The sequence below is a fragment of the Rhinoraja longicauda genome, chromosome 11, assembly GCF_053455715.1.
Source record: "Rhinoraja longicauda isolate Sanriku21f chromosome 11, sRhiLon1.1, whole genome shotgun sequence".
NCBI classification, from domain to species: domain Eukaryota; kingdom Metazoa; phylum Chordata; class Chondrichthyes; order Rajiformes; family Arhynchobatidae; genus Rhinoraja; species Rhinoraja longicauda.
Genome location: NC_135963.1, coordinates 47,002,959 through 47,027,544, shown reverse-complemented (window position 1 = coordinate 47,027,544; position 24,586 = coordinate 47,002,959). Strand labels below are relative to the sequence as shown.

At 45.7% G+C, this 24,586-nt stretch overlaps 1 non-coding gene across 1 annotated transcript; it reads left to right on the top strand.

Annotated features, from left to right (window-relative positions):
• Window positions 1–3,285: 3,285 nt before the first annotated feature.
• trnap-cgg (transfer RNA proline (anticodon CGG)) lies at window positions 3,286–3,373 on the top strand. The gene is given in 2 exon segments: window positions 3,286–3,321; window positions 3,338–3,373. It is a non-coding gene; the product is annotated as a tRNA-Pro (tRNA).
• The last annotated feature ends 21,213 nt before the right edge of the window (window positions 3,374–24,586 follow it).

Here is a 24,586-nt window from a genome sequence, read left to right as displayed (position 1 = left end):
GGAAGAGAGAGAGGAAGAGAGAGAGGAAGAGAGAGAGAGAGAAAGAGAGAGAGGAAGAGAGAGAGGAAGAGAGAGAGGAAAAGAGAGGAAGAGAGAGAGGAAGAGAGAGAGGAAGAGAGAGAGGAAGGGAGAGGAAGAGAGAGGAAGAGAGACGAAGAGGGAGAGACGAAGAGGGAGAGACGAAGAGGGAGAGACAGGGAGAGAGCAATGTTTCACTGGGTTTCCTTTCCTGGCAAAAACGTCAAAGATTAAAACTGCTTGTAGGAATTCCTAAAAGTCGAAACATCTCTCGGTGAAATAGAAATGCACTGGTGGGCGGTGGGCTAAAGGAAGGACAGAGGGAGAGCGGTGGGCGAAAGGAAGGTCATAGGGAGAGGGGAGGGAAATGGGAGAGAGGGAGTGGAGGGGAAATGGGAGAGAGGGCAGAAAATGACATCAGAGTGAGGGAGATGCCAGACAATATTGAATTTGACAACTTGAAACAAATCAAAAAACAGGCAATGTAGCAGGATGTGTAATAAGAGAGGGACGAGTAACGGAAATAAATAACCTGTTCAGTATTTTCAACATTTGCTTTTGTTCGTCCATTTGCTTGTCCAAACCTAGTGGGGACATGTGTGGAATCAGCTGTCAATGTGTGCAGCAAGCAATATGTGCAACGTTTGCAAAACGTTCCCCGACAGATGCATCATGAAGCCTGTAAAAGAAAGGTTTCTGCCCATGATTGAACTGGAGACTTTTCGCGTGTAAAACGAACGTGATAACCGCTACAGCAAGTCTTCAGTCTACGATTTCATCTCCTCTGCCCCTCTTCTGAGCAGTGACAGAGGGCTGCAATTATATTATTTTCCACATCCAGCAGTTAGCACATAACTGTCTAATTAGGCTGGCAACGGTCTCTTCTGGTTAATCATTCGCACTTTGTGGATAACTCAAGAGTTTCGTCGAATTTCTCTGCACAAATTAGCACATAGTCATTCTCCGAAAGTCTGTTCTCTTCTCACCTCAGCCGCGAAGTTCAGCGAGGTAGGTAATACATGTTGTAAATACATTTGTAGACGACATGAATAGCAGCAAGAGGAGCTATGCATGAATTATTAGGATATCCTTCAGAGTCGCAGCGTTCTGGATCAGGGAATCAGGATTTTCTGTCCACCAAATCCACATTAACCTTCAAGCGCCTGATCACAATAATAGGCAGATAGGTCACTAGTCTGTCTCCTGTGATGGAGATGGTGAGGTCCAGAAACAGGAGGGAGATGTCGGAGATAGTCCAGGTATATTTAAGGGCAGGATGGAAATTGGAAGTGAAGTGTATGAAGTCAGTGAGTTCTGCATGGGTACAAGAGGTAGCACCAATGCAGTCGTCGATGTAGCGGAGGTAGAGTTCGGGGATGGGGCCAGTGTACGCCCGGAACAGGAATCGTTCGACGTACCCGACAAAGAGGCAGGCATAGCTAGGGCCCATGCGAGTGCCCATAGCTACGCCTCTGGTTTGGAGGAAGTGGGAGGAGTCAAAGGAGTCTCCTGCAAAAAGTCTATCCCCTACTCCCAATTCCTCCGTCTACGCCGCATCTGCGCCCGGGATGAGGTGTTTCACACTAGGGCATCAGAGATGTCCTCATTCTTCAGAAAACGGGACTTCCCCTCTTCCATTATAGATGAGGCTCTCACTAGGGTCTCTTCTACATCCCGCAGCTCCGCTCTTGCTCCCCCTCCCCCCATTCATAACAAGGACAGAATCCCCCTCGTTCTCACCTTCCACCCCACCAGCCAGCGTATCCAACAAATCATCCGCCAACATTTCCGTCACCTACAACGGGACCCCACCACTGGCCATATCTTCCCATCCCCTCCCCTTTCTGCGTTCCGCTGAGACCGTTCCCTCCTTAACTCCCTGGTCCATTCGTCCCTTCCTACCCAAACCACCCCATCCCCGGGCACTTTCCCCAGCAATCGCAGGAGATGCAACACCTGTCCCTTTACCTCCCCCCTCAACTCCATCCAAGGACCCAAACAGTCTTTCCAGGTGAGACAGAGGTTCACCTGCACCTCCTCCAACCTCATCTATTGCATCCGCTGCTCTAGATGTCAACATCTTTACATCGGCGAAACCAAACGCGAGCTCGGCGATCTCTTCGCTCAACCCGCCTTAACCAACCTGATCTCCCGGTGGCTGAGCACTTCAACTCCCCCTCCCACTCCCAGTCTGACTTTTCTGTCATGGGCCTCCTCCAGTGCCATAGTGAGGCCCACCGGAAATTGGAGGAACAGCACCTCATATTACGCCTGGGCAGCTTGCAGCCCAGCGGTATGAACATTGACTTCTCCAACTTTAGATAGTTCCTCTGTCCCTCTCTTCCCCTCCCCCTTCCCAGATCTCCCACTGTCTTCCTGTCTCCACCTATATCCTTCCTTTGTCCCGCCCCCCTAACATCAGTCTGAAGAAGGGTCTTGACCCGAAATGTTACCCATTCCTTCTCTCCTGAGATGCTGCCTGACCTGCTGAGTTACTCCAGCATTTTGTGAATGATCACAATAATACATCATTAATCGCATTATTTCCCACATTCCAACCATCCCTCCCAGACACATATATCATAACATTAATACGGTAACCATTGATGTTCTCGTGCGAGAATGGATATTCCATTGAAAACGACACACTTCATAAAGGGGGGCAGCATCTGCTCGGATAATAGAAAGGCGTGCACGTTGTGCCAGTACCGATCCTGACATGTCACAGACCACCGTATATTAATCAAACCCCAGTGAACGGAAACTTCGTTCACAGTTTAGCAAGTCAGCAGAATTGCTGGGGTGGGGGGAGGGGTGTCCTTTCTCTGGCGGAGCCTGGTTGAATCAATTCAGAAAAAAAAATCACTTGCGAGACGTAATAACTGACATGCCTCTGTCGAGAAATCGAACTGTCACCTCATTCTAACCTCAGAGGCGGATAGTAGCAAAGGTCAGACCTTGTGTCTCTCCTGACCCAGTCAGTGATTGCAAATCACCAGAATAGTCACAGGTAAGATACATTTCAGCCTCGCCGCAGACGGGAGCTACTGGACTTTGATAGGTGATACTCAAAAAGAGTAAGTGGAAGTCAGAACATTGGCAATAGTGCGATTTGAACTCACGGCTCCAAAGAGGGGGCTGTGGAATCCACCACGTTGGACCACTCATCGACAGCATGGCCCATATAAGCAAAACATATTCTCGAATATGTTAACTTTGAGTCAATAACCTATTGAATTCCAGGTCAAATCAATGTGAAGTGCTACCGGCTCGTTGGTCTAGAGGTATGATTCCCGCTTCGGGAGAAAATTGCCTAATATGCGGGAGGTCCCGGGTTCAAACCCCGGACGAGCCCATTTTATGCCAATGTTGTCTGCATTGGAGAGTATTAAATAAAAGTAGAGTACACTACAAATCTCCAGTGGCGCAGTGGTAGTGTTGCAACCTTACTGCACCAGAGACCCGGGTTCGATCCTGACTACGGGTGCTGTCTGTCTGGAGTTTGCTCCACCTCCAAGTGACCGCGTCGGTTTTCTCCGAGTGCTACAGTTTTCCCCCAGAGTTCAAAGACAGGCAGTTTTTTTAAGGTTAGTTGGCAGTTTTTTACTGGTTAGTTGGAATTGTGAATTGTGCATGGTGTGTAAGATAATGCCAGCGTACAGGATAATCGCTAGTCGACGCCGGACGGATGAGCTGAAGGGCCTGTTTCCACACTGTATTTCTCGAGTTTAAGGAGAGATTGAACAGACTTGTATTGTTTTCTCTACCGCGTTAGAGGCCGAAAGGAGATCTGATGGATGTATAATGTTACTCGAGACATCAAATTGGTAAGGAGTCAGTCTCTCCTCCAGAGACGGAAATGTCAAAAGAGTGAGGGCAAAAGATAACAAAATGAAAATAAATACACGATGAGAGTTTTGTTAAAAGACAGTGTCAGGTTCCTGGAATGCGCTGTCAGGTGTGTCGATGCAAGCAGATACGGTAGTCGTTCTTCCGAAGCATATAGACCGTCATAAGAAAATGTAGGGAATGGTAGGATATGGGTCATTTGCAGGCGGATGGGGCAACTTTAATTTGCCATCATTGTACTTGTGTGGAGCCGCGGCACGGTGGCGCAGCGGTAGAGTTGCTGCCTTAGAGCGAATGCAGCGCTGGAGACTCAGGTTCGATCCTGACTATGGGTGCTGTCTGTACAGAGTTTGTACGTTCTCCCCGTGACCAGTGTGGGTTTTCTCCGAGATCTTCGGTTTCCTCCCACACTCCAAAGACGTACAGGTATGTAGGTTAATTGACTGGGTAAATGTAAAAAAAATTAAAATAATTTAAAAAAAATTGTCCCTAGTGTGTTAATGTGTGGGGATCGCTGGGTGGCGCGGACTCGGTGGGCCGAAGGGCCTGTTTCCGCGCTGTATCTCTAAATCTAAAAAGAAGCAGGCAGTTTAAAAACGGAGTAAAGAGTTAATTGGCTGTGAAGTTTGTTACAAAAGAAGGTGACTCACAGGTAGAGGCAGTTTAAAAAGAGCACCAAGACCCAGGTTCTAGTGTTACACTTGGCTTGGCTTTGGGGCCTTGGCTTTAGGGTCTTGGGGTCTTGGGTTTGAAATCTTGGGTTTGGGGTCTTGGATTTGGGGTCTTGGGTTGGGGGTCTTGTGTTTGGGATCTTGGGTTGGGGGTCTTGTGTTTGGGGTCTTGGGTTGGGAGTCTTGTGTTTGGGGTCTTGGCTTTGGGGTCTTGGGTTGGCGGTCTTGCGTTTGGGGTCTTGGGTTAGGGTTAGTAAGTGACATAGGCTCAGGACTCATAGGCTCAGGACTTTCATCGGCCTGCTCGGCTCGGCCCTGGGACTTTCCATCGCCCGGTGGGGGCTTCAAAAAGTTGGGAGCCTCGATCACCTCGTGGCACCACGGGAGAAGAATAAGGAGGAGATAAGACTTTGCCTTCCATCACAGTGAGGGTATGCCTAGAGCAATCACTGTGATGGCTGTTTTGTGTAAAAAATTATATCTGTGTGTCTTGTGCTTTTTAATGTCTACTGCCGGACCCTGACGTGAGAGGACGCTGGCGTTGTGTATTCGCCGCTTTTCCGTCAGGATAGTTTGTCTGTTTGTTTCTATGTTAATTGTTTTTGTAAAGCGCTTTGAGCATGTGATAAGGCGCTATATAAAATAAATGGATTATTATTATTATTATTATAAAGCAATCCATTGTACTCTCTTCCAATTCTGCTAAATTTTGGTCATGTCATTCAGCTGTTTATGCCCCTTTGAACATGTTTATTGTTGCAGGCATGCATAAGAGGAATAGAAATATATATGCAGTGCAAAAGAAAATGGAATAAATTTTTTGATATACTGCTTCAATCCAATAGTTCATTATTTTTCTCAACAATTTTCCTCACCCTCTATATATTGATCTTTCACCACCAGGGGGCGCTGCACAATGGCTGCCTCGCCCACAGTCTGCCTGTTTTTGAACATTTTTTGTTTATTTTTTGGTAAGTTTTAAAAGTTTGTGTAAATGTTCTCTGGTTTGTTTTATGTGCGGGGTGGGGGAGGGGGTCAGGGGGAAACTTTTTTCAATCTCTTACCTTGACGGAGATGCAATTGTTTTGCAGGTTGTATCTCCGGTCGTTCTGCGACCTAACATCGTGGAGCTGGAGGCCTTGCTTGGGACTGCCTTTCAGCCCCCGCGGGGCGTGAACTTAACATCTGAGCATGCGATCCCTTGCCTGGGATTGACACTCTTACCGCGGCCGCGGACATTAACATCGCAGAGCTTGCAGTCTCAGGTTTAGACCGGTCAGGAGCTCCAAATACCGCACGACGTTCGACTAGTCCCATAGAAACATAGGAGGAGGAGGCCATTTGGCAAAATAGGAGGAGGCCATTTGGCCCTTCAAGCCAGCAACACTATTCATTGTGATCATGGTTGATCATCCACAATCAGTAACCTGTGCCTGCCTTCTCCCCATATCCTCTGATTCCACGAGCCCCTAGAGCTCTATCTAACTCTCTTTTAAATTCATCCATTAACTTATCCACCATTTCCAAAAGAGATCTGCCAGATACAGCACGGCTGTTGCTGATCCATTTTGACAGCATGAATCCTCCCATTAGGCAGACGGCAGTCAGATCTCTTACCTTTTGAACTGCTTCTTGTTCCGAAGGCATGAATTTTAAACAATCATCTACGTAGAAGTTGTTCTATACTGTGTTTGTCACCTCTGCTGGAAAGTGAACTTTGTTGTCCTCAGCGGTTTTCCTTAATGCAAAGTTTGCACAACTTTGTGACGACACGGCTCCAAAAAGATGTACCTTCATCCAATATTCAATAAGATCTTGCTGCACATCACCATCGGGCCACCACAGAAATCACATAGTCAATATGCTTTTCTGATACCTTGACCTGATGTCAGCCATCAAAGCAACCAGTTCCTGTCTGAATCTGATGAGAACTCCTCTAGGTTTGCAATGGATATTCGATTGATCGCAGCAACAGGGTAGCCATTTACATCCCTGCTGTCGTCGTCTCTTCTTAGGGGACCATAGATGACCCACTCCAGTAGGGTTCTCGCAGCGTATGGTCCATCCCCTTGGCTGTTGACCAGCTCCCAAGGTTCCAATACCTTTGAAGCATTAGTTCCAATGAGTAGGCCAATGCCAGAGTCTATTTCAGGAATCTTGACATCCTTCAAGTAAGGCCATTGTTTCAGGCCTTCTTGTCTGGGAATGTTTAGCTGAGAAACAGGCATATCTTATGTGTAAACACATTAGATAGTTGAATAAAATCGTCTTTATCCAGACTAGATGTTTCCAAACCTGAGATGTGACGACTGATCACAGGCTTCACTTGGTTCATGGTACGCAAGAGAATTTTGGTCTTTGGTCCTGCAATGTTCAGCCTTCTCATCAAACTTTCTGTGCAAAAAGTAGACGAACATGCGTAGACGAACATGAAAAATGCGTATGTTTGCAACACTGTGCTCCCCTTGTGGCTCTTTACTTGTACTAGTACATTGGAGAAGATGCAGGTTTCATCACCAGCCCCAATATGCCCACACATTTGAGATACAATACAATACAATACAAGACCCCGCTCTGGCCTGATCCGGTCCCGGTTTCTCCGCGGCTTTCCAGGAGCTCAGAGAGAGAATTCTGAACACGCATGACCAAAATATTTTAAACATTCTTTTAATTCCAGATAGACAACTGTTACTAATTGTTTACTGTGTCGAGGAAACTAAAACTTGCCAGCTTAGTTGGTCAGGCACATCACAAAGCAGACATTTCTTCATCCAAGCAGATTTCTACCTCATCATAGATTCTCGATCAGTGAATATATTCAAGAACAAGATTAGATTGATAGCACCTAGGGTTTAGGAATTGAAAGAAATTTCAAATACAGCATGAGGCACGGTACTAGTGAATGGCAGAGAGAACAACATAGACACTTCAGCTTATTTGTGAGAGTATCCCTGATGTTTACACTCTAAAGTTTTCTCTAAAGTAAACTTAAATTAGAAATGTAAACACTATAAGAAAACATTACACCAGCATATATCTCTTAAGGATGTATTCAGTGGCTCTTAAAAGAAGTTTGTTGATATCATTTCTCCGCAGCTTTCCGGGAGCTCAGAGAGAGAATTGTGAACAGGCACTGCAGGGTTTTGCCAGGATTTACTGCAGGAGTTTGACCCATCAACAGTGAAGGGACAGTGACACATGGGCTCCCTGCCTAGCCAGCCTGAAACAAAGCACATGATCGGTCAATTGCGTCCGACTCAATGACAAACGTGCTTTGATTGGACAATTACTACTCGGAAAATTGACAAGATTCTGGAGGCTTTTTCCATATTTTAAAAATATGTGCATGTTTTGTTCTTGACGAGTTTCAGATATAATTTCTATAATATTTTTACACAATATGTTATGAATACCAGTAGATCTCTGTGGATTGTCACCTTGTCGTGGTGGAGAAGCTTGTGTGGTCCTGAGATCCTGAGAGCGATGCCGTCTGGATCTACGCTCCTGGTAGGGTCGTCCATGGTGATAAGGTAGAGGGGGAAGTCCCTGACAAAGAGCAATCCAACCAAGATCTCAACGGTGAAACAGGCGGAGGATGATTGCTGACTTTAGTGGAGCGTCACAATGGCTTGGAAGGCGGATGAAGGATGCAGTGGGCAGGTGCTATAGACGGAAAGGTAGACGCTCCTGCCCCCATGAGTCTCGGGCAGATGAGGCTCGTCGGCCTGGGAAGGCAGTCCATCTAGGAGAGGGAAAACTCTGATCTAAAACCTCCGCTGCCTTGTGGCCATATCCAGTCATGGAAAAGGCTCCAGGAGTAAACCTCAAGAAAAATCTGGAGTTGGAGTCCTTAAGGCAGTTCGTCGTTGTCTACACCCTCGTTCTGGCAGCTCCTGCGACAGCCCTGGTGCCAAATTGTAACAACTCTGCTGTTCCTTTGGATCGATCAATGACGTGGAGCGGGGGGACGTGCTGCATGGGCACCAGCCTGTCCTTCATATGACATCACCCAGGCTTTCATCCAACCACACATCGACGCTGCTCTAGCCGAGGTTTGGAGCAAGCAGCCAACAACCAGGATGCATCACCCACGGTCAGCCATGACCGAGGGGGGCCTTAGACCAGTAGATATGTGATGTGACCTCGGCCCACGGTCTATTATTGAAGTAGTTGTACAAACAAGGAGATGAACATACCAGGCTGTACTTATTTCGTAGACAAGTCGTAGCTGGCTGCTCTGTTCCCCCCGTCTGCTCACAGCTCTCATCGCAGGTCTGTTAAGAACTGTATACTCCCACTCACTGTGTTTAACTCCTCCTAACTAATTGAGGAGGTGGAGAAGCTATTCAGGAGACAGAAAAGCTGGAAATCTCCAGGACCGGACAATGTTTCCCCCCTCTACCCTCAAACTCTGTGCCGAACAACTGGCATAGAAAATAGGTGCAGGAGGAGGCCATTTGGCCCTTCGAACCAGCACCGCCATTCATTGTTACCATGGCTAATCATCCACAATCAGGTGCCTGCCTTCTCCCCATATCCCTTGATTCCACGAGCCCCTCGAGCTCTATCTAACTCTCTTTTAAATTCATCCAATGAATTTGCCTCCATTGCCTTCTGTGGCAGAATTCCACAAATTCATAACTCTCTGGGTGAAAATGTTTCACCTCAGTTTTAAATGGCCTCCCCTTTATTCTTAGACTGTGTCCCCTGGTTCTGGACTCCCCCAACATTGGGACCATTTTTCCTGCATCAAGCTTGTCCAGTCCTTTTTATAATTTTTTTTCCATCTCTATAAGATCCTCTCTCATCCTTCTAAACTCCAGTGAATACAAGCCCAGTCTTTCTAATCTTTCCTCATATGACAGTCCCTACATCCCAGGGATTAACCTCATGAACCTACGCTGCACAACCTCAATAGCACCAGCCTACACAGACATTTCCAACCAGTCCCTGCAAACCTGCACTGTTCCTGCCTGCTTCAAAGTTTCCACTATTGTTCCTGTACCCAAAAAGCCAAGGATTACTGGTCTTAATGACTACAGGCCTGTCGCACTGACCTCTGTAGTCATGAAGACCCTTGAAAGACTTGTGCTGGCCCACCTGAAAAATATCACAAACCTCCTGTTGGACCCTCTGCAGTTGCAAACCGGGCCAAAAGATCAGTGGATGATGCAGTCAACCTAGGCCTGCACTTCATCCTCCAGCACCTAGACCACCAGGGGACCTATGCAAGGATCTTGTTTGTGGATTTTAGCTCTGCATTTAACACCATTGTGCCAGAGCTACTACACTCCAAACTCTCCCAGCTGACTGTGCCTGAACCCTTCTGTCAGTGGATCACCAACTTCCTGACAGACAGGAAGCAGCATGTGAGGCTGGGAAAGCACATCTCGGACCCGTAGACACTCAGCGTAGGAGCACCGCAAGGCTGCTTACTCTCCCCTCTCCTTTACTGTCTCTACACCAACGACTGCACCTCCACAGACTCCTCTCTCAATCTTCTCAAGTTTGCGGATGACACCACACCCTGATTGGACTGATCCAGGATGGGGAGGAATCTGCCTACAGACAGGAAGTGATACAGCTGGCATCTTGGTGCCATCGCAACAACCTGGAGCTCAATGCTCTTAAGACAGTGGAATTGATAGTAGACTTTAGGAGAGCCTCCCCTCCCCCCACTCAGCATCAACAACAACAGTCACATCTGTGGCGTCATTTAAGTTCCTTGGAACCATCATCTCCAGGGACCTCAAATGGGGGGCCACCATCGACTCCACAGTCAAAAAGGCCCAAGGATGTACTTCCTGCAACTGCTGAGAAAACACAATCCACCACAGGCAATGATGGTCCAGTTTTATACTGCCATTATAGAGTCTGTCCTCACCTTCTCCATCATGGTCTGGTTTGGCTCAGCCACCAAGCATAACATGCGGGGGCTGCAGCGCATCGTTCGATCAGCCGAGAAGGTTGTTGGCTGCAACCTTCCCCCATTGACGAACTGTACACTGCAAGGGCTAGGAAGCGAGCGGGTAAGATCTCTGACCCCTCTCACCCTGGCCACAAACTCTTTGAAGCACTTCCCTCTGGAAGGCTACTCTGGACTGTCAAAGCCGCCACAACCAGACATAAAAACAATTTTTTTCCCCACAAGCAGTAGCTATACTCAATAAACAAAAGTCTGTAGCCTCCTTTTGCTCTAGTATTTTATTTCATTCTTCACATGTTTAAACTATAATGTTTTATTCGTAATGTTTTGGTGTCTTATGTTTTATGTTTAATTTTTACTGTATGTCGTGTTGTTACTTGCGAGCAAAGCGCCAAGGCAAATTCCTTGTATGTATACATACTAGGCTAATAAAATTTATTTAATTCAATTCAATCAATGTTCGCCGTATTGAAGCAAATGTAGCAAACAAAGAACATTAAGAGTTAGCAGACCCAAGGAAAGCCATTAAATGTATCAGCACAAATTGGTGATAAACATAGCTCTTTATGTAGCACAGATGTGGGTCAGTATTAGCATCCTTCTTTTTAAACGATTGCCATGTAGTTTCAAATCTCTTTATACTTGAGCATTTGAGCACATAGTACCGATCTTGTATAGAAATGAGGAAGTGCTGCACTGCTGAAAGTGGCACTTTTCAGAATAAAGCATTATATTTTTGGATGGATATCAGGGGCCCCATTGCAATAATGATAGAAATAACAGGAGTTCTCTCTGGTAACCTGGCAGATATTTATTCCTTAACCAACTTCACTAAACTGGATTATTTGGTCATTATTGCATTGGTGATTATGGTATTCATGTGCATAAAAAGTAACAATAAACAGAAAAATCTGGAAACATTCAGCAGGTCAGGCAATATCTGTGGACAGTAAAAAAAATGTTAAAAAACCAGCAGATGCTGGAAATCTGAAGTTAAAGACGATTCTTCAGCCTGAAAGACTAACTCTTTCAGGCTGAGTTAGTCTTTCAGGCTGAAGAATCGTCTTTAATTTCAGATTTCCAGCATCTGCTGGTTTTTTAAAAACATTTTCAGCCACTTCGAGATCACTGTCTGCTTGAAAGTACTTTGGGAAGCTTTGATGTTACAAAAGACAATGTGAAAGGAACCTTTTCCTTTTTGAAGTGATATGGAGAGGAGGAGGTCTGGAAGGGTTGTCAAAATGTGACAGGGTTTTCAAACGTAATGGGAATTTTCTATTTCTAAATATTCTTTCTGTGCTCTGGCTCTTTTCTACATAGCTGTCATTATAATAAATTTGGATGCCTTGAGCCAATTAATAAGAAGACATACTTTATGAATTTACATTTGTACACTGTATAAAAAATACATTGGGTTAGAAATTTCCACTTATTTCTGCTGACACACAGTTTTGATGGATTATAATTTCTGCACCTAAGGATAAGAGTTTGACAGTGTTGAGTTTTTTTTTGTTGCAAATTCAGGCATAAACTTTTCATGATTTCCCATGTAGTTGGGTAGAATTTCCATAGTAGTTCCGTAAATTACCCACCTAGTTAGGCTGAAATCCAAAGGATTGGCGTAAAGGTTAGGGGATATTTCACTATCTGCACTACAAATTCCCCTGAGCACTACATGTGACTCATTTTAATGTTTTACAATTAGACCTGCAAAGAATTTGTAAAATACAACTTACAGCATTTAACTATGCTTTTCAGATAAAACTGAAACTACTTGTTAAAGATCCCCTTACTTGTATAGTCCCAAACTGATTGAAGGAGCACTTCCTAAAATGCAAATTATATACAGTGTGCAAGATAGATCTGTCACAACTGGCTGAATATTTAGAAAAACAAGTAGCTAAATGGTATTTATAGGATCAGGCATGCCTTTTGTTTGATGGGCTTTCACATACTTGAAGGTTATTTAATGATCTGTATATTCTCTGAACCATTTACTATGCCCATATGTTTTCAGTCATAAAACCCAGTTGAACATATGACTTTATCTAAGGTTCAGACAACATTGGAAGTAGACACTTCATACAAAGGTTCAGTGGTGGGAGCAGTAAAGGAGGAACATCTCTGAACCAGGAAAGCATGAGGAATGTGATGTGGCTTTTGGTGTGCACACATTTTAGGATGGGGATACTGAGATATGACTCAGTTGTTAAAAGACTCTTTTAAAGGTGTAAAAAGAAATCTCATTCCCAAATAAAACAGAAAATATTAGAAACTGGTTGGCATGCAACAAAAGCTTTTCACTGTACCCTCGGTACTTGTGACGATAATCTAAACTGGGTCGATCTGGAATTGGATGGATCGAAATGCTCAGCTGGGAGAGTCAGCGTGTTTATATTTAAATTCCCACCATCAGCAATAATTTCCTTGCATAAAGTGTTGTTAATCTCGATTATATTTTTGAGCAGGGTCGAGGGTGTTTGTGGTCAGGAAGGACAGTTGGAGGTGGTGATGTTTCATTCATGTACTACCCTCGTTATTCTAACTAGTTGAGTGTTTGAGGTGTTTTGCTAGGAGGTGTTGCTTTGATAATGTTGTTTTGAATTAGGCAGAAAGCATATTTTTCAATAACAGAATAACAATGGTGGAGGTAATGAATGTTTAAAGTAGCGGATAAGTTCTGATTTTGTGGGTTACATTCTCATGGATAGTGCTGAGCTTCTTGAATGTTGCTGAATTTGCAACGGAACTGGCAGGTGGAAAGTATTTCATTACAATGCTGGCATGTTGATGGTGGGAATTCAGGCAATGCACTATTCATCCCAGAATATCCAGTATTGACTACAATAGTAACCAAGGCATTTATGCCCTTTGGTCCATTTGAGTTTCTTGTCAATATTTGCTTCCAGTAAATTCATTGTTGCAGACTTAGGGATGTCATTGAATGTTTAGGTGAGATGGCGAGGCTCTCTCTCGTTGGAGATGGCAGGAGAATGGGGTCGAGAGGAAAAGATAGATCAGCCATGATTGAATAGCTGAGTAGACTTGATGGGCCGAATGGCCAAATTCTGCCCCTATGACTTATGAATGAGTGAATATGTTTTGGTGTGAGTCAGCATAAGGATAATAGAGCTTTGAGGAAGTTCAGGAATTACGGAAACTTCGGATTGTGACAATTTAAATGTTGTCTCAAATTTAATATCTAACATTAATCACATTATGGCTGCAATTCCAAATGGACATCGAAAATGTGTCTAGATTTTAACTTTTAGTGACCCATCTCTGGTATCTACTTGAAATTTAGCAAAAAAATCATTGAGAAGGAATTCATAACTCATCAGTGCAAAAAGTTGCACGCTAATTAATGAAGCTAATTAGAAAAAGTCACAACACCCTCTTGTGGATAATAGGTAGCCATATATTACTCTATGGGGAGCTGGATTCCTGTAGAAGACACATGACGAGATTTAGATGAAGGAAATGAAATGTAGTGTATGTTAACTAGTGTTAGTGCATGGTGAGAGTTTCTATACTCCCAGAACATAACATCGTCCCCCAACAAATGAGTCCTCAAATTTCCTTTTGCTTTTCTTGACGAGTTCTCAAAGGTAGTAGCCCTCATTTGCAAATCCTCCCAATGTCCATAAAATTTAATCTGTAGATGACCTTTGTTCACCCCCTGGCAGCAGCGACCCCACTTCCACGTGGTCCACCCTCGTCCGTCGGTCAGCACCCTCATGCTTTGGCTGCCCTAGTCCTTCTTATGGATTTGGAAGGTGCCTCCTCAAGAGTTTCAGTGACTTGCTCCAGAGCATCCTGTAGATGGTGCAAACTGCTGCCATTCTGTGTCAGGGGTGCGGTGAGTGGATGAATGTGAATGGGTGTCAATTAAGAGAAGCACTGTGTCCTGTTTGGTATCAAGGCTCTTGAGTATTGTTGAAGATGTGCTCATCTGGACAAATGGAGAGTATTCCATCACGCTCCTGACTTGAGCTTTGCCGATGGGGACAGGTTTTGGGGAGTTAGGAGGGGAGTTGCTTGCTTTAGTTTAGTTTAGTTTAGAGATACAGTGTGGGAACAGGCTCTTCGGCCCACTGAGTCCGCACCTACCAACAATCCCCACTCCTCAACACCATCCTACACACACGAGGGACTATTTACATTTACATTTTTACCAAACCATTAACTCTATCCTACAAACACTCGGGACAATTTACATTTATACCAAGCCAATTAACATACAAACCTGTACGTCTTTGGAGTGTGGGAAGGAACCAAATATCTCGGAGAAAACCTACGCAGGTCACGGGGAGAACGTACAAACCCCATACAGACAGTACCCTTAGTCGGGATTGAACCTGGGTCTCTGGCAGTGCAAGTGTAGTAAGGCAGCAACTCTACTGCTGCACCGCCATGCCATCCTGCCTGCTGCAAGATTACTAGCCCCTAACCTGCTCTTTTAGCCACTTTGTGTAAATAGCTAATCTAGTTCAGTTTCTGGTTAATGATAATCCCCATATATGTATATTGCAGATTCGGTTAAGTAACTTCCAGTGAATGTCAGGAGATGATAGTTGGATTTTCTTGTTTGTTATTGTCACAGCCTTAACCAACCTGATCTCCTGGTGGCTGAGCACTTCAACTCCCCCTCCCACTCCCAGTCTGACCTTTCTGTCATGGGCCTCCTCCAGTGTCATAGTGAGGCCCACCGGAAATTGGAGGAACAGCACCTCATATTTCGCTTGGGCAGCTTGCAGCCCTGCGGTATGAACATTGACTTCTCTAACTTTAGATAGCTCCTCTGTCCCTCTCTTCCTCTCCCCCTTCCCAGTTGTCCCACTGTCTTCCTGTCTCCACCTATATCCTTTCTTTGTCCCGCCCCCCCTGACATCTGTCTGAAGAAGGGTCTTGACCCGAAACGTCACCCATTCCTTCTCTCCAAGATGCTGCCTGACCTGCTGAGTTATTCCAGCATTTTGTGATACCAGGATGTTTAGAATGTGTTGCCAAATCTTTTCTTAAAATCCTCACCTTAATAAGGTTTATTAATAATGCTTAATGCACAACGGGTAAAGAAAGGGTTTGATCTTGATCTTGTTCATCAAGTCTGCATTTCCACCAGATATTGCCTTTGATTACAAATAATGAATGTGCAGGTTTTTAAGTAAGGCACAAGCCATGCGAGACCCTGGTTGCTAAAAATCCAAAACAATATACATGCAGTTCACAACTTTCAGTGGTGACGGTTCATGTCGTCAGATTAATGCTCTGCCTACACAGCTATTGAGCCAGGACCAAGAAGACTGGAGAAAAGCCAACGTTGCTACTTTGTTTTAGAACAAAAGGGACAAACAAGGAAGTTGTAGGCTGGTTAATCCTACATCAGTGGTAAGCAAAACTATTGAAGACATTTTTTTAGTGACAGGATTTAGTTGCATCTGTAAAAGCATGGACTGCTTTTCACCTTGGGATTATGTGGGGAAGACCGTGTTTCAATAATCTCAGGGCTTTCTCCATCGCTGCTCCCACACTCTGGAACTCACTACCTCAGACCATCAGAGACTCCTCCTCACTCACCACATTCAAAACATCACTGAAGTCTCACCTGTTCAGCACTGCCTTCAACCACTGACCGTCACCTCACCTTATTTTTCCTTTTCTGTTCATTTACTTATTTATCTATTTCTTTTCTTTTCTATGCTTTAGTAAACCCTGTAAAGCGTCTTTGAGTGTTTAGAAAAGCGCTATATAAATGTAATGCATTATTATTATTATTATTATCTGATTGACTATTTTCAGGAAATGACAAAGATGATTGATGGAGGGGAGGCCAGTGAATGTTACCTACATGAACATCAGTAAAGCATTTTCCCCCATGTTAGGCTTGTTCTGAAGATTAAATTATATGGGATCCATTGTGAGTTGGTAAACTTGATAGAAAATTGGCTTGGCCATTAAAGAGGGTAGTGGTAAAGGGGTGTCTCTCTGACTGGAGATCTGTGATCAATGGTGTTCTACTTGGATCAGCACCGGGACCTTAATTAGAGTTAGAGAATCAAACAGCGCAGAAGCAGGTCCTTCGACTTAACCTATCCATGCCGATAAAGTCGCCCCATCTAAGCTAGTCGCATTTGCCCACATTTGGTGGTCTATATCCATCTAAACCTTGCCTATCCATTGGACCTGTCTTTTAAATGTTGTTGTAGTACTTGCCTCAATGACCTCCTCTGGCAGCTCATTCCATACACCCAATAGGCTCTGAGTGAAAACATTGCTGAAACAGGCCCTTATGAAAGGGTTAAATGCTTTAAATATATAATAGATGCATGATGGGATACTGGACTATCATTTGTAGCTATGTATTTCTTCTTTAGTAGGCATTCTCTAGTGGAAAGGTGCTAACTAATAAGAGAGACAAGCCCAGACTTGTCCTGGGCTGCTGCATATTGGGACCATGACTAATGCCTTTAGGAATGTGTCTTCTTGACTTAAACAGTATAAAACACCCTGTCCCGTCTTTGTTCTTTGGAGTGATGGCGCGGAGAGTCAAGTGGTTGTTGCTTACTTGACCCATGTATCCCCAACACTCCCATTGGCTGATCATCAGTAAAGCTTGTGTTGGGTTACCTCACCCATTGTGTATTGTCTGTATTTGAAGAAGCGAACTTTAACATTGACATAGTCGGCAGGGTCGATGGGACCGTCAACCAACGACTGAGTAAGATGCTGCAGAGGGAGCGGGACTGGACGGGGAGAAAACTGAGCTCTAGTCAGACCCTTTGAGATCGACCTCCCGAAGAAGCTCACGGGAACATATGTGGTCCGTCATCAGAGATTGACCTGGTTCCCTGCCGAGAGCCCTGATACAGACAACTAAGGTAAGACCAAATTAAAATTGGATAATAGAGTAAAAAAGTCAACTAGGGTTATAGAGCGTCAGAAGAAGGAAGGCAGCAGATTGGCTCCGCAGGTAAAAAGCCCGTTGTTCACAACGAAGTAAGTGTTATAAGACACTGCAATAATGGGTAACAATTTGGACAAACGTGACAGGGGAACGCCCGTACAACATGTGTTATTTGAATCTTAAAAGTAATAACGATTATAGAGTGTTAAGTTATAAGTTGACAAAACGTTTAGGAGACGAATCCTGGCCAGGAGGAGGAACTTGGAACATAGAGACGATTAAAAAAGCAGAGATGTTAATATGGGAAAGAGACGCAGGAATGGAAAAAGAGAATTAAGGAATGGAAAGAGGAGGCAGAGAAGAAGCATGAGGAGAGTAGGGATCGGAGTTGGATGGATAATGTATGTAAGAGAGGGATAGAGTTAAGGAATACCCCAGTAATGGTCACACTTAAGCCAGATGTCCATCTCCCCGTGGTGCTCCAGTACCCATTGAAACCTGAGGCTACGGCCGGGATACGACAGCTGGTCCAGTCCCAATTACACCAGAACATCCATTGTACGATCGGCCCGTCCAGCTTTATGTTGCCATGTTACCATCATCCAAGATTGTGCATCTGCTGTGCCCACACAACGCCATGGTAATGTTAAACGACCAGTAGCTTATTTCTCCATTAAACTCGATGCTGTCGCCCGCGGATACCCAACGTACACGCAAATCGTGCCTGGTATCCACGATGCTGTTGCTACCGCAGCAAACATTACCATGCACCAACCAGTAGTTATCTTCACGACTCACTGTGTTACAGCATTAATGAAAGCGGGACAAACCAAATACCTGACACAGGCACGATTGGGCCGTTATGAATTGACCCTTTTGAATAACCCTAATTTGACATTTCAGCACTGCTCTACGAATTATCCTTCAGCATTTCTGACACAGCCACCCGAACCATGTACGGATCCTCCACATGACTGTGCCCGACCCAATGCAATTCTGACCAACCCGAGGGAGGATTTCTTGGACGTTCCTCTGGAAAATGCTCAGTCAACCTGGTTTGTGGACGGCTCTTCCATGATATTCACTGAAACGAGCCAGCGAACGTCCGGCTACTCCATTGTTAGCCAAACTACAACAGTGTTGGAGGAAGGACGATTCCAAAACCCCGTGTCTGCTCAGCAGGCAGAACTGTTTGCCCTCACCAGAGCTTGCATTTTGGCACAAGACAAGTGCATTAACATTTACACTGACTCTCACTATGCTTTTGAAGTAGCACACGACTTTGGTGCATTATGGCAACATCGAGGCTTTCTCATCTCTGCTGGTACACCTATTAAAATGCAGTCTATGTTAGTAATCTTTTATCTGCTCTCAAGCTCCCTAAACAACTCGCCATCATCAAATGCACACATGAAGTAAGACGACCCAATTTCTAAAGGCAATGCACACGCCGACCGGGTTGCTAGAAATGCTGCTCAGTTCTCCCTCACCACAGTCCCCCAGGGTAACACAGTCCTAGCAACCAGAACGGTCTTGCCAGACATGGGGGAGATATGTACCTTACAGAGGGACGCCTCTGATGCCCCAAAACAACTATGGAAGCGAGAGGGCTGTGCCATTGATTCCACCACGGGACTCTGGCTGACCCCTCTCGAACAAGATTGTGTACCTGTTGCGTTTTTACCTGTCTTACTAACATATATTCACTCCCTTACCCATGCTTGAAAGGAGAGAATGATTAGGATGCCAAAGGAAACGTGGTGGCACCCGAAAATCCGGCAAGAGGCGCTGAAGCAGGTCTCTGAATGTACAATTTGCCAACGATGTAATCCAGGCAAACCAATTAAGGTACCTTCAGGGGTGAGGCCAATGCCATCACAACCGTTTGAATGCATAGAGATTGATTTCATTAAAATGCCAAGGGCCCATTGCTATAAATATTGCTCAGTGATTTTAGATTTATTTAGCAGGTGGATTGAAGCTCTACCGACCAGTAATAATACTGCTGAAACTACGGTAACATTGTTGTTACATAGAAACATAGAAAATAGGTGCAGGATGAGGCCATTCGGCCCTTCAAGCCAGCACCACCATTCATTGTGATCATGGCTGATCGTCCACAATCAATAACCCGTGCCTGCCTTCTCCCCATATCCCTTGATTCCACTAGCCCCTAGAGCTCTATCTAACTCTCTCTTAAATCCATCCAGTGATTTGGCCTCCACTGCCCTCTGTGGCAGAGAATTCCACAAATTCACAACTCTCTGGGTGAAAATGTTCCTTCTCACCTCAGTTTTAAATGGCCTCCCCTTTATTCTAAGACTGTGGCCCCTGGTTCTGGACTCTCCCAATGTTGGGAACATTTTTCCTGCACCTAGCTTGTCCAGTCCTTTTATAATTGTATATGTTTCTATAAGATCCCCTCTCATCCTTGAATGAAATGATAACCTATGTTCAGCGGCTCACCCATATTTTGTCAACATTACATCTACAGGTAAAGGAGTCCTGAGGCCGCTACCCGACGGTGACCAGAGTGAAATAGTCCAACCAGGGGTCTATGTACTTATAAGAAATCGGTATCGTAAGAAACTCGACCCCCGCTGGAACTGACCATACCAGGTGCTGCTGTTAAGAGAAGTTATTGCCAGGTTTGGTCTACCTATTGTCATAAGCTCGGACAATGGTCCCCATTTTATTGCCACTATTAATATGGAACTATGTGCACATTTTAATATCCGACAGCAATTTCACTGTGTACTCCATTCACAGGCATCCGGGATGGTGGAAAGAGTCAATGGGGCGTTGAAAAACAAGATTACCAAGCTAATAGAAGAAATGGGGTATTTGAAATGAGGGTAACACCCCATAGTGCTACGAAGCTATCCCCGGCAGAAATTATCATATCATATCATATATCTACAGCCGGAAACAGGCCTTTTCGGCCCTCCAAGTCCGTGCCGCCCAGTGATCCCCGTACATTAACACTATCCTACACCCACTAGGGACAATTTTTACATTTACCCAGCCAATTAACCTACATACCTGTACGTCTTTGGAGTGTGGGAGGAAACCGAAGATCTCGGAGAAAACCCACGCAGGTCACGGGGAGAACGTACAAACTCCTTACAGTGCAGCACCCGTAGTCAGGATCGAACCTGTGTTTCCGGCGCTGCATTCGCTGTAAAGCAGCAACTCTACCGCTGCGCTACTGTAAACCTCTAGGAACCCCCTGGGGAGCAAGCATCATTTATGAAGGGACCTTAGATTTACACGCGTTAAACAATGAAATGATAATAATAATAATAATAATAATGCATTTTATTTATATAGCGCTTTTCATATACTCAAAGACGCTTTACAGAGATTTAGAGAACATAGGGAAATGAATAAATAGATAAATAAGTAAATATGTAAACGAACAGAGAAAGGAGACAGAAGGTGAGGTGACCTTCAGTGGTTGAAGGCAGTACTGAACAGGTGAGACTTCAGCGATGTTTTGAATGTGGTGAGTGTGGAGGAGTCTCTAACGGTTTGGGATAGTGAGTTCCATAGGGTGGGAGCAGCGATGGAGAAAGCCCTGTCCCCCCAGGATCTGAGTTTGGTCCGGATGTGGGGGGATAGGAGATTGGCAGCAGCAGAGCGGAGGGTGCAGGTGGGAGTGTGCCTGTGGAGGAGGTCGGTCAGGTAGGATGGGGCCAGGTTATGGAGTGCTTTGTAGGTTATGAGGAGGATTTTGTACTGGATTCTCTGGGGGATGGGGAGCCAGTGGAGTTTGTAAAGGACGGGGGTGATATGGTCATGGATCGGGGTGTGGGTGAGTAGACGGGCAGCGGAGTTTTGAATGTATTGAAGTTTACTGATGATTTTTGAGGGTGCGCCATAGAGGAGGCTGTTGCAGTAGTCCAGACAGGAGGTGATGAAGGCGTGGATGAGGGTTTCTGCAGCTGTGGAGGAGAGGGATGGACGGAGACGGGCAATGTTTTTGAGGTGGAAGAAGGCTGTCTTTGTGATGTGTTTGATGTGTTTGTCGAAGGAGAGGGTTTGATCAAAGATGATTCCAAGATTCCGGATGTGAGGGGAGGTGGATACTGGGAGACCATCAATGTTGAGGATGAAGTTTTAGGTGGATTTGGTGAGCGTTTTTGGACTAATGATGATGATTTCAGATTTGTTGCAATTGAGTTTGAGGAAATTTGATTGAAGCCAAGATTTTATTTCAGTGATGCAGTTTGTCAGTGTAGAGTGTGTGGTGGGGGAGATTGACTTGGTGGAGATGAGGAGCTGGATATCATCGGCGAAGCAGTGGAAGTTGAGACCATGACGGCGGATTAATTGACCAAGGGGGAACAGGTAGAGGATGAAGAGGAGGGGGCCAAGGACTGAGCCTTGGGGGACACCTTGGGGGAGGGGAGCGGTGGGGGATTTACAGTTGTTAATGGAGATGAACTGGTGTCTGTCAGAGAGGTAAGATTTGAACCAGGATAGGGCTGTGCCGGTGATGTTAAGGGAGGTTTCAAGTCGGGTGAGGAGAATGGAGTGATTTATGGTGTCAAAGGCGGCGCTGAGGTCAAGTAGGATGAGGATGTTGAGGTTGCCAGCGTCGGAGGAGAGGAGAATGTCGTTTGTGATTTTGAGGAGCGCAGTTTCAGTACAGTGGTTTGAGCGGAATCCGGATTGGAAAGTTTCATACAGGTTATTGGTAGAGAGGTGGTATTTGAGTTGGGAAGCTACAGCACGTTCCAAAACTTTGGACAGAAAGGGTAGGTTGGAGATTGGTCTGAAGTTGTTTGGGGTGTCAGGGTTTAGACCAGGTTTTTTCAGAATGGGGGTGACAGCAGCGATTTTGAGGGATGGCGGGACGATGCCAGTGGACAGGGAGGAGTTTATTGTTGCAGTGATAAGTGGAGAGAGAGCAGGAAGGCAGGCCTTGACAAAGCTGGAGGGGATGGGGTCCAGAGAGCAGGTGCAGTTTTTATTCCTGTGAAGAGGTCAGAGAGGTCGGTGGTGGAGATTGGGGAGAACTGAGGCAGGAGCTGACAGGATAAGGGGGGGCAGGTGGTTTGAGGGGGAGCAGGTGCGTTGGTGGTTAAGGTGCTGTAGATGTTGTCTATTTTGCTTTGGAAGAATGAAAGGAAAGTGGTGCATTTGTCAACTGTGAATGATTGGGAGATGGTGTCCAGGGGGCTGAGGAGTTTGTTTATTGTAGAGAAGAGTGTTTTTGGGTTTCTGGAGCCAGAGTGAATTATTTGAGAGTAGTAGGTGGAGTGGGCGCGGGAGAGGGCATCTTTGTAGTGCTGCAGGTGGTCTTTGTAGGCTTGGGAGTGAATTGTGAGACCTGTTTTGTTGCGGAGTCTTTCAAGTTGGCGGGCATGAGTTTTCATCACGCGGAGTTCAGGGGTAAACCAGGGAGCAGAGTGGGTGAAGGAAACTGTTTTGGTTTTTATAGGTGCAAGCTGGTCGAGGCAGGAGGAGAGAGTGCGGTTGTAGTAGTCAGTGAGGTCAGAGGGGCTGTGGAGGTCAACGAAGGGAGAGGCGGACATTATTTCAGAGAGGGAGGATGAGAGCGAGGTAGGTGAAACAGAGTTCAGCTTACGGAAGTTGATTTTGCGTTTTTGCTTTGGAGCTGGGGTGGGAATGTTGACAGACATGGAGATGGCTAAGTGATCGGAGAGGGTGGGGTCGGAGCCAGAGAGGTGATGTAGATTTAGTCCAGTGGAGCAGACAAGGTCCAGAATGTGCCCACGGTTATGGGTGGGAAAATTGACGTGTTGAGTGAGGTTAAAGCAGTTGAGTATTTCAGTGAAGTCAGTGGTTATTGTGGAGTCAGTGGAGTCCATATGGATGTTGAAATCACCGAGGAGGAGGATTGAGGGGGAGAGAGAACAGAACTGGGTCAGAAAGTCAGAGAAGTCAGAAAGGAATGATGGGTGTGGTTTGGGAGGGCGGTAGACAACTGCCATGACTAATTGTGTGTGGCCAGAGAGTTTGAAAGCCAGGTGTTCAAATGAAGGAGCAGATGAGATGGAGATGAGGTTGATCTTGAAGTCCTGTCGGTGAATTACGGCAATCCCAACACCTCGGCCTTCCGAGCGTGGTGTATTGATGTAGGAGTATCCGTTGGGTGTAGTGAGGTTGAGTGGGAGGCAATCCAGAGGTTGTTGCCAGGTTTCTGTCAGACAGAGGAAGTCCAGTTTATTTTCCAGGATGAAGTCATTCAGAATGTGGCTTTTATTGTTGAGGGACCGGATGTTGAGCAGAGTGAGCTTCATGTTGCTTTGTGTGGTGTGGATGGACACGGGTGATTTAGCCAGGGCTTGTAGACAGGGGGCACGCTCGTGTGCGTTGTTGTGATGACGTAATGGACGAGTGGAAGTCCGATCAGCTGACCAGAGTGCAGGGATGGAGTGACCGGTCTGGGAGTAGACAAACTTGTGACCGGAGCCTCTGTGGATGTATATCTGGGTCGTCGTAGAAGTCCGTGGTTGATGATGGCAGAGATGCATGGCAGAGTGGAGTGGTTGTTGAGCTGGAGCAGCCTTGCAGCGAAGTACTTCAGTGCCATGCCAGGCAGGAGCGAAGGAGCATAGAGCCCGGAGAGATCAAAACGTCACAGCAGGCACAACAGGCTGATCCAGAGCAAGGCCTATGAGGACCGAGGAAGCTGAGCAGCCTAAGGGTTAATAGGGAGCTGAGGACGTGCAGGCAAATGATAACCTATGTTCAGTGTGAAGAAGGGCCTCGACCCGAAACGTCACCCATTCCTTCTCTCCTGAGATGCTGACTGACTTGCTGAGTTACTCCAGCATTTTGTGATACCTATGTTCAGCGGCTCACCCATATTTTGTCAGCATTAAATCTACAGGTAAAGGAGTCCCAGAGGCCGCTATCTGATGGTGACCAGAGTGAAATAGTCCAACCAGGGGACTACGTACTTATAAGAAATCGGGATCGTAAGAAGCTCGTCCCCCACTGGAACGGACCATGCCAGGTGCTGCTGACTACACCGACAGCAGTGAAGGCTGAAAACCACCTGCGTTGGATACATCTCTCCGACTGCAAGAAGATTGGATGCAAGAATGGCACAAGTGTTGCTCGTTCTGCTGACGGTCCTAACCATGGCACAAGTAGCATGGACAAATACCTGTCTGTCTATGAGCCATGAGTTTGCCATACGGGCACATGGGACTGAATGTTGGCTATGCACCTGGGTTCTGACGA